The sequence below is a fragment of the Arvicola amphibius genome, chromosome 7 (genome assembly GCF_903992535.2).
Source record: "Arvicola amphibius chromosome 7, mArvAmp1.2, whole genome shotgun sequence".
In the NCBI taxonomy this organism is placed as follows: Eukaryota; Metazoa; Chordata; class Mammalia; order Rodentia; family Cricetidae; genus Arvicola; species Arvicola amphibius.
In genome coordinates this window covers 71,791,671-71,800,795 of record NC_052053.1, presented here as the reverse complement: position 1 = coordinate 71,800,795, position 9,125 = coordinate 71,791,671, and positions in this window count along the sequence as shown.

Sequence of the window (9,125 nt, the reverse complement as noted above, 5' to 3'; positions counted from 1 at the left end):
CCCCGGCGGAGAGTCCAGCACCCTGGCATCTGCCTGTGCTTTTGTAGAGACAAGACATGACCCTCCTTTCAAAATTCTAGTTTCGTTCTTCAAACCAGAACCGAAGTTCACGTTCAGACTACCAGTTTAGACTCTCTGAGGAACATTCCAGATTTGTCAGTGGCATTCCCAGCTCTGAGCAGTGGCTTTACCAGAGAGCACACAGAGTGGGCTCCGTTTTCCTCTGGGCTATACACAAATGGTCGAATGGGAGCTCTCTGGGGTCTCTTGCCCAGGCTAGACCCTAGAGGACACACTTGGGTTCTGACAAGTGGCCGAAGTGAAGAAGTCAACAACAGGATTTAGGGTCTAGGGGTAGAGACAGTAAACAAGCAGGAAATGGGCCTCTGTCTTTGTCTCTGGCAATGGTAGGAGAAAGCCCCTGGAGTAGAACAGTCCTTGAGCAGCCGGGATGGATTAGAGCAGCCTTACTGGCTGTCGGTCTTCGGATTTTATTGCTACTATCTCCAAGGGCAGAGAGGAAATTGAGGGCCTGAGCAGGGATTCCAGGGTTGTGTCAGGTCCTACAACAGGATCTATTAGTCCATTGGTTCCTACGTCCTGTTCCCAGGTCTCAGAGCCTGGACCCTCAGTGGATTCTCTTTTGGTTTATTCTGCAGTCACAAAGTCATGGTAACTAAACCGTCAGTGACTGCACCGAAGAACACTGTTTATCCCACTGTCAGCTCTGTCCTCTCTGCTGTCCCTCCTGCCTTCCCAGCAAGATACAGAGAAAGCCTCTAGCTCTCGCTTCTCCTGAAGAAGAGCCGCCTACGAACAAAGTCGGGGCCAGGGAACATACAAATGCCTCCATCCCTGCCTGCAAAGCCCTCCCTTGCCTGCTTCTGTCTCGACAAGTGGGGGTTGGGGGCGGAAGGCTGGGGGGGGGGAGAGACAGGCAGATGTGGAACCTGGGAACACAGCCAAGGCTTTGTTCCGGACAGTGTTCTCTATCACAAGCAGAACTAAGGAGCACACAGGAGCAGGGAAGCTCCGAGATAATTTGGGGCTCCAGGGTACCCACAGGCAGCCCACTGGCCAATCATTGCCGGGACATCCCGAGCAGGTGGCCTGGCTGCCCCACCCTTGAGAGAGGCTCTGTCACCCGGAGGCTCAGTGGGTACATTCCACAGTTGTAATAAGGATAATTTGGGCAGGTGGTGATAGCACACCCCTTTGTCCTTCGGTTTCAGGCTCTGTCTGAGGCCCATCTCCCCCATAGCCTTTCAAAGGGCTGTCAGTATGTAGTTAGCTCATTAGTCCCTCTCTCATATATACATACTGGAAACCTATGGAATCCAGGGGACCCATTTAATCAAAGACCTTGAAACTGGGTGTTGAGGTTCCTGCTTACTAATGGGAAATAAAGCAGCTGTGGAGTCCTTGGGGTGGGGAGCAGACAGTCACGGCACCGTCAGATCACATGTAGAATGTGACTACCTCCTTCAGTTTCCTGGCAAGCCAATCCCACCTGAGAAGGACCAATGCAGAAACACACACTGTTGCTCTTGGGACCACTTTGTAGCCTAGTCTGGGAATGTCCTCACTGGCCTCCCCAAAGAGAGGGTCTAACTGTCCCTAAGAAGCAGATAGTACAGCCAGGCTCATCACGCCCAGAAACCAGACAGGGTGAGAACAGGGATGTGACGGATCCTGGCTAGGCCTGGGCATGGAGGTAGAGGAACTGAAAATAGGAAAAGGCTGTATTTCCTTCCCACTCTCCCTAGATGGAGGGTAGAGCCATTGTTTCAGCTCATTATTCAGGACAGACAGAAGGATGGGGATAGATAGGCAGACAGACTAAGCATCTCCACTGTAGTCTGTCATATGCCCTTGGTAAAGGGTTGAGGGAAGAACAAGGGTCTTGTGGAGTTAGGAGTGGGAAAGCATGAACAAGCCGGTAGGAGCGAGAGGCAGAGGTAGGGACAGACAACCCCTGCCAGGTCCCCAGTGTTGAGGAAAGCCAAGCCCATAGAAGGGACTCTCTGGAGGGCATTGCAGCAGGGTCTGAGGTAGAGTTGGGCTACAGAGAGGTATGGAAGGCAGCTGCCAGGGGCCATGATGTCACTCATCTGTCCCAGCTCTGCAGCTTCAGTGGCCCCAGGAAGCACAGGCCTTCTCCGGACTCAGACTCAGTGAAGGAGGTTTTTCTCACAGTAGCATTTTAGTGAGTCTTTTAACTCTTGATTACTGCTCCCCACACAGTCAGGCCAAGTTAAAAATACTGGCACCAAGGAAGTGCAGGCACCCCAAACTACCAGAAACCCACGACTCCTCCCAGGGGAATCCCTGCCCACAGCCTGTGTATATAGCTCATCTGACAGGCACCCCGCCAACTGTGTGGAGAGAGACAGGACAGTCCCCCCCCCCCCCGCGCAGCTGCTCCAGGTCCTCTCTGCCTGAGCTGTGATCAGGCCCCAGAACCCCCGGATGTTGAAGAGATCTGGACTGGGTCAGATAGACACCCCCTCCCCACCTTCAAGTGAGGTAAGGTTAAACACATTCACATACCCATCCCCAGCACTCAGTCCAGAGCACTAAGATCCACTGAGGGCAGGGAGTTTGAAAGGACAGGCTACAGGGAGAAGAGCCCAGGAAGGGGGGGGCACGTCCTGCATGGCAGGGGCTGAGCGGGAGATACTACGAGAGAATCTCTAAAATCCTATTAAGACTCCTTACACAACAAGATAGATATTTTTCCTATAGACTGTTCTACCTAGCTGTACATCCACCCGTTACATATTCAGTCAACAAACATTCTCTGGGCCCTGACTGTGTGTCCAGGATCCAGATGAGAAGTGGGCATCAGATAGATCTTTCAGACCCTCTTGATATTTCCCAATGTGCAAAGTGTCTCGCTAGCTTCTGAGGCAGCGCGTGACAAACGCCAGGTTCTGTGTAAATAAAATCAATGTGAAACCACTTTGAAAGTTAAAAGCACAATTAACGCCCAAGTGTGCCTATGACAAGGCCAGTGGCAGAGAGCTTCCAGCAGGCTGGCTCTGCAGCATGGCCGTTCCCTTTGCCGACGGTGCCAGAGGACAGATGGAAGGGGATCATGGTACACCTTGTCCCACGTGGTCCACCACCTTGCCCCCACGGATGCTGCGGACTCAATTAAAGAGTTCATAAAAGTATTGGTTCAAATCCTCATCTCTCTACCAGGCCAGAAACCCACAGAGGAGCAGGCTGTGTTTGCCTCATTCAATTAATCATCTAGGTCCTGGATCATCATCTGTAGCCTCTTCAGTCCGTCAACACCCTTGGGTTCCTCTTATAGTTAAGTAAAGGCTTAGGCTCCCACACACGCGTGCACACACTCCAATGTTAATATTCGCTGCATCCTGGAGCCCTTGGCTAGCTAATTCATTTGCTTTCTCCTCGTGGCCATGGTTGATCCTCTCCATTTCTGTGTCTCCCACTCTCACAGGATCCTACAGTCCCAGAGGTGTCCACCCTGTTGTCCAATGCCTAGGCCTCCATTTTCTTAATAGATGCTCTTGCAGCATTGGGATCAATGGAGACTCCCTTCCCCATTTTCTCTGAGCATCTGCAGTCCCTTTGTTCCCATGGAAAGGATTGAAGGGTACTCATGGGCTTCAGGCAAGGAACCAGTAGAGCGAGCAGCTAAGAACACAGCCTGTTGGGGATTGGGGATCAGCAGTTAAGATCACTGTTGCTTTTGCAGAAGACCTGGGTTCGGTTTCCAGCACCCACATGGTGGTTCAGCATCTAAATCCCTTTTCTGACCTCCACGGACACCAGGCTCTCATGTGGTGCACATACACACATGCAGGAATAACACTTACATAAAATAAACAAGCCAGTTTTTAAAAGGGAATTGTGGGGTCACCTATGAGGCAAGCCCTAGGGTCCAGACCCCAAGCTCTGGACAGCTGCTTCCTGTGTATCTTTCTGGTCCCTTACATGCTTCTTCCTGGGGTTTTATCCTACACACATGCTCTGGGTTGGCCTCCTCCCTGCTCCTGCAGCTTCTGGCACCAAGCTCATTTAGTGTCCAGTCTCCATTCCTGCATGTCCTACTTAGCACAGATCACAAACTGGCTTTGCCCCCAAAATCCCAATGGACCCTTTCCTCCCTGGCCATAGCCCCTCCACCACTCAGGCCCTTGTGGCGTGTCAGAACTAAAGAAGACGAAATTAGTTGGGAAGCTGAGACCCAGAGAGCAGAAAGGCTTTATAGATCTCCCAGAACTTTCTTCCAGTTTTGACAGTGAGTCCTCTGGCTCGCTTGTCTGTTGGAATATAAATGTCAGCTCATATGGTATTGTGGATGGGCCCTGACTTTATACTCAGTGGGGTTTCTCTTGCTACAGGGCTGTGTGGGTGTGGCCACACCTGGCACTCAGCAGCCTTGTTCTCTAGGAGAAAATTCCCTTTCCAGAACCTAATGCATCTTGGTGGGGTGGTTAACCAACACAGCTCACTGCTTTTGCCCATGGATGTGAATCTTACAGAATGAACCAGTGCACAAAATTAGGGCCCAGGTGAAACCTCTCCCCCGTGAACCCAACTCCAGGGATGGAGCTAACCCAAGATGGGATTTCCTCTTGCTGATACAATGAGGGTGGGGTATATGATTCAGAATACACGCTCAGCCACTTAGATTTTTCTGCTCTTAGCTTCCCCCAATAAGAGAAGGCAGCTAGACTCACTGATTTCTGGTCATGTGGGCTTCTTTCACTTGCAGAACCTCCACCCCTAAGCCTTTGTGTCTAGACCTGGTGAGCTTGGTCATTGATTTGGGGTGGACATCAGACTCCCAGATAGACTGGAGCTTCCTCCACTGACATCCAAAGTCACCCTTAGCTTCTCCACTATTCCCAGTTTGCAGTCCAGGTACTGCGATACCCACCGCTCGACCCCCTAGGTCTGCGGGGTAACTTGGCCTGCTGTCATCCTTCTGGGTTTTTTTTTTTTTGCACCTCACCCACATTTCTGCAAATAGTCTCTCTAATAAGCTCTCTCTGATTTCACCATCTTGCATGAACCATCTGTCTTGTGCTGAGCCCCGCCTGACTCACGCAGGCCTCCCCGGTCTCGTCTCTTAGCTCACAGCGCCCCGTTAACTCCTGCTGTCAAGCAAAGAGATTGGGCCCAGATCTCTAGAAGCAGATCCTGGCTTGTAGCATCCATTTTAGATACTAGGTGCTGGTTCCAGATGAGGAGGAGCCTGGGCGTCGGGTCTCCGGGAAGCTGGCTGGAGGGTCACTGGCCTGACTTCCCATGGTTCCTGCCACAGCACTTTGCAACCCTCCCAGCAGCGGAACATCCTGTTGGATGTCAGACTACTATAAAGTGTCCATCACAGGCCAGGGGCTTTGTACCCACCAGGAAACAACCCTCCAGGTTCCCCTCCATCTCCACGACCCCACACCCTTGCTCACTTCCTGCTCTTCGGCCTGTAACAAGTCCTGAAGATACTGTCAACAGGAAAATAAACCAAGAAACCCAGACAATGTGGAGACGGGCTTGCTGAGGGTCGAACACATGCCACAACAGGATGGGGGTGTGTGTCTTGATGCTGATACTCGGACAGGGAGGCAGAATGAAGTAAAATACAGCTGGAAATAATTGACCCGATACAGAGACGTGAAGAAAAGCCACTGCAAAGAGACTTACTAAGGAATCAATGTTGACTGTAAGGCTGAAGGCAGGTCTTTCCGGTGAAGAGGAGCGCGCCTGCTTAGAGGACTACTTATAACTGACCCCATCTCCCCTTCTCCCGAAGAAAGCCAAGGACTTCCCTATTGATTCTTTGATAAGATGCTGCAATTCAACTCCACAAATACTTAATGAGAACCTAATGTGCACTAAATTCATAGCTTGGAGCCCTGAGAAAACTGACATGATTTCGGGTCTGATTTCCTTTTTCTTTCCCTCTCATCTCAGCTCATTTGTGGAGGTTTACACACACACACACACACACACAGAGAGAGAGAGAGAGAGAGAGAGATGGGGGGGGGGCTCTGCCGCTTGCCCTGTGGCTCTAAGGTGGCAGAGAATACTAGTCCGGACGCTGCTATCATGGTTGGGTCAGGCAGGTGGTGGCCAGGATGGGCCATAGAAAAGGGTTGCTGAGCCATGGGCAGCGTGGTCTCCAGGTCCTGGGCAGTAGGCACAAATGATGTCTGGCCAGGGGAGCAAAGAAGCCAGGCATTGAGTTGGAGGAAGTACAAGGTGGTAGAATCCCCAAGGGACAGGCCCTTTAGGGAGGTGAGAGATGGCTTGGGGTTAGTTCTCTGGGAAACCAGGAGGTCTCACACTTGGGACAGGCTTTGGATAACAAAGGCAGAAGAAAAGCCGCAATTCCAGGGCAGGGAGAAAGAAAGAAAAGAGAAAGGAAATGAGACCGGAGAAAGTTGGCTGGCGAAGCCTAGGATGTAACACTGAAGTGGTAATGGGGGGGATGGCTGACCCCACCATGGAGAGAGAGAGAGAGAGAGAGAGAGAGAGAGAGAGAGAGAGAGAGAGAGAGAGAGAGAGAGAGGAGAGAGAGGGAGGGAGGGAGGGAGGGAGGGAGGGAGGGAGGGAGGGAGGGAGGGAGGGGGAGAGGGAGAGGGAGAGGTGTGCACGTGTGTGTGTGTGTGTGTGTGTGTGTGTGTGTGTGTGTATACACGTGTGTGAGCCTCTCTCCAGGTGTGCAGGACAGGACAACTTGCAGGAGTCATTTGTCTCCATCTGTGCCCTTGAACTCGAACCCAGGTACTCAGACTTGGTGGCAAGTACCTTCACCCACTGAGCCACGGCAGCAGCCCCGCTGAGCTTTTGGTTGATTTCAGTTAGTTTGTTTGATTTGGATTGTCTTTGTTTAGGCAGTCTCATTATGTAGCCCAGACTGGCCTCAAACTCTCTTTGCCTTTGGAGCATTAGAATTAAAACTGTGTGCTATAAAAAGCTCCCGTGCCATGCTTGCTTGCTTGCTTCCTTCCTTCCTTTCTTCTTTTTGACAGTCTTACTACCTTGAAATTCCGGGAGGATAGAGGACTCTTGACAATCAGCTTTTGTAGTTTTCCTGACAGGGCATCACTTCCAACATTCTTGTCCTAGTCTGTCAGTTCCTTGCTGTGTGACTGGCAGAGAATCACTCACCATCTCTGGGCCCCATGAGTGTGTTAATGTGACTCTGTTAACGGAGGGGAGTGAGGGGAAGAATTGGAAGGAAGAAGCAACATTTCTTTGCTTGGGCCACATTCAAGCTCAACAAAAGTTTGCGTTTAGGTTTTAATCCACCCCGTGTGTGTATGAGGTAGGGGCCACGGGCAGTTCAGGCAGGCAACCCCCATCACTGACTGAAGCCTGTCCACAGACTGCTAGGTAGGGCCTCTCAGAGGTGCAGAGCGTCACCATAGGAACGGTTCGCTCGCTAGCACGCAGAGAGCCTTCAGGGGAACCAGGCCCCTGCTGGGGGAGGCAATGGGGGAGGTGGGGCTCTGGATGTGGTTTGACAGAGCTGCTACCCACTTTCCCAGTGCAAGGTCTGGCGGCCTTAGTTGTGATGGAACTGGGTGGGAACACTGTAGCGACCTAGGGGACCCTCTCTTCTGAAAGGCTGCTTGCGGAGGTCAGCCACCCCTGGAGCCTGTAGAGGGTTGCTGTCGGGAGAGGGACCTGATGCTGGGCCAGTTGCTAGGACACGGGCTCTTTCTGAGGGGCCCATGGTAACCCTCAGAGAACATGTTGTGCCTCATTCATTTATTCATTAATTCACTTAATCCGCAACCAGCTCACGGGCAGGGCTGCAGGCCACCAGCCGCGAGGTACAAGGAGGAACAAGATGTCTCTGGTCCTGCTGGGGTCAAACACATGTGCACAATCCATTAACACTAGAGCGGGAAGATGTGTCCCACCAGTGATGAGGCCGGGGAGGAGGCCACAGACAGGCTCGCGGCAGGGCCAGGGCCGGGACTCAAGGAGGGGGCGGGGCTGGTAGGCAAAGTGGTTTGGGCTCTTCTCCCCTGCCCCACCCCTTTTCCTAAAGGAAGGGGTAATTCCTCCTCCATTCAGGAGATTCTAAAATCTGTCCCGGACCCAGAAAGCACACTAAAAACATTCTTTGAATATAATTGAATGAAAATGGAAATGTTTCCTTGCAAAGCTGAAAGAGAAAATCTCCGATTCCTCGAGAGCAGTGTTTTCACAGCCTTAAACTTGACAGAGCTTCCTGCCAACAGGCTGGGGGCCGAACCACCACACAGCACTCCCTTTTATAGGCAGTGCAGAATGAAAATTCTGCCTCAGGCACTCTGAGATCTGATCAGGGACCAGGACGTCGGGCTTGCCCAGACTCCAGGCTTGAACCCAGGTCTTTTTTGTGACTAAAAGCAATCTCTGGTTTCCACTGGAGCCCGGTCCTTTGTCCTTACTCACTCGCGATCCCCAATCAAGGTGGGTGGGTGGTGCCTCACCGAATAAGTATGGATGTCTTGGCTTTATTTCCAAAACTCATGGTCAAGTCTGGGCATGATGCCGATGCTGCCGCCGCTGCTGCCGCCGCTGCTGTCGCAGCCGCTGCCGCAGCCACTGCCGCTGCCGTCTCTTTCACTGCTGTCGTTGTCCTCAAAGGACTATGTGAAAAAGGATTCCGACTCTGAAGCCATTGTTTACCATGGCGGAGGAAGTAGAAGAGTGTAGACAGATTTTAGATCCAAATATTGAAACTTTTACACTGTGGTCCAGTCTCATTATTTTCCCCACCTTAATTCTGCCTGACGAACTAAACCACCACGCTGTACTTTATTGTTGGTTTGTAACAAAGTCTCAATATGTTGCCTCAAACTTCTGGGCTTGTAAGAACCTCTTGCCTCAGTCGCTGCCCTATTTTGTTGTTGTTGTTGTTGTTGGCTTTAGATTTCAATTTTAATTATGTGTAATTGTGTAGGTTTGTGCAAACAAATACAGGTACTCTCGGAGGTCAGAAGAGGGTGCTGGGTATTGGCTCTCCTAACACTGGATATATATATTATATGGCTGTAGGCTGTTCAACAGGGCTGCGGGGAACTGAACTGGGGTCCTCGGGAAGAGCAGTGAGAGTGCTTGCCTCCTGTTCTAACAGCTCCACAGGA